The 763-nt window shown below is 35.8% G+C and overlaps 1 non-coding gene across 1 annotated transcript; it reads right to left on the bottom strand.

Annotated features, from left to right (window-relative positions):
- Window positions 1–245: 245 nt before the first annotated feature.
- On the bottom strand, window positions 246–352 carry LOC113935169. The gene has a single exon (XR_003523927.1). It is a non-coding gene; the product is annotated as a U6 spliceosomal RNA (small nuclear RNA).
- Window positions 353–763: the final 411 nt, after the last annotated feature.

The following is a 763-nucleotide window of genomic DNA, read 5'->3' as shown; positions in this document are numbered from 1 at the left end:
ACTGAGTCCTTTTTTTCTTTTCAGCTCCAGGAAATAAGCAGAACCAGAAAAGAACCTGCCTAGAATTAGGTGTGGCTGATATTCATCATTCTGTCTCTCTACCAATACACTGTCAGTGGGAAGAATGATACAATTAGACACCTGGGCTTCTGAGATTTAACACCTCATCTTTTAAGGTTCCCAGAATTTTGGCAGTCTCAAAGGCCTTCATATTTTCATTGCCATAGTAAAAAGAATTTTTTGTTGTTAATATGGAACAATTCAGGAATTTGCACATCACCGTTGTACAGGGTCCATGCTAACCTTCTCTGTATCATTCCAACTTTTGCATATGTGCTCCCAAAGCAAGCACCCCCAAGTAAAAATTCTTATGTCCCTTCTAGGAACAGTTTGATTACTGGGTCAAGTTTATCAACTGACTCTTCCTTTCAGATGTATTTTTTTCCAGTGTTTTGGTGTTTTTTTTTTTTTTTTTTTTTTTTTTTAGGATATGTCAATCTCTGAGATCTACTGAAGCTGGAATCTTCTTTCACATTATGCTCATTAAGATAAAGATGAATACTTGCTCTAGTGCTGTTTATGTTTCCCCACTTTTGTAACAGAAAAGAATACAAGCCATGAGTAAGTTTGATTCAGAGCTTTTCAAGTTGACTAGAAGATGGAATTCTTCAGAATGACTTAACTCTTTAGTAAACCAACTTACAGAGGAAGATCATACAAGAGCTGAAATGTCAATTCAATTGGGATATGTGATAGAGAACAA

Source organism: Zalophus californianus, chromosome 13 (genome assembly GCF_009762305.2).
Source record: "Zalophus californianus isolate mZalCal1 chromosome 13, mZalCal1.pri.v2, whole genome shotgun sequence".
Taxonomy (NCBI): Eukaryota; Metazoa; Chordata; class Mammalia; order Carnivora; family Otariidae; genus Zalophus; species Zalophus californianus.
The sequence above is the reverse complement of the archived record's forward strand: the minus strand, read 5'-3'. Positions and strand labels throughout refer to the sequence as shown.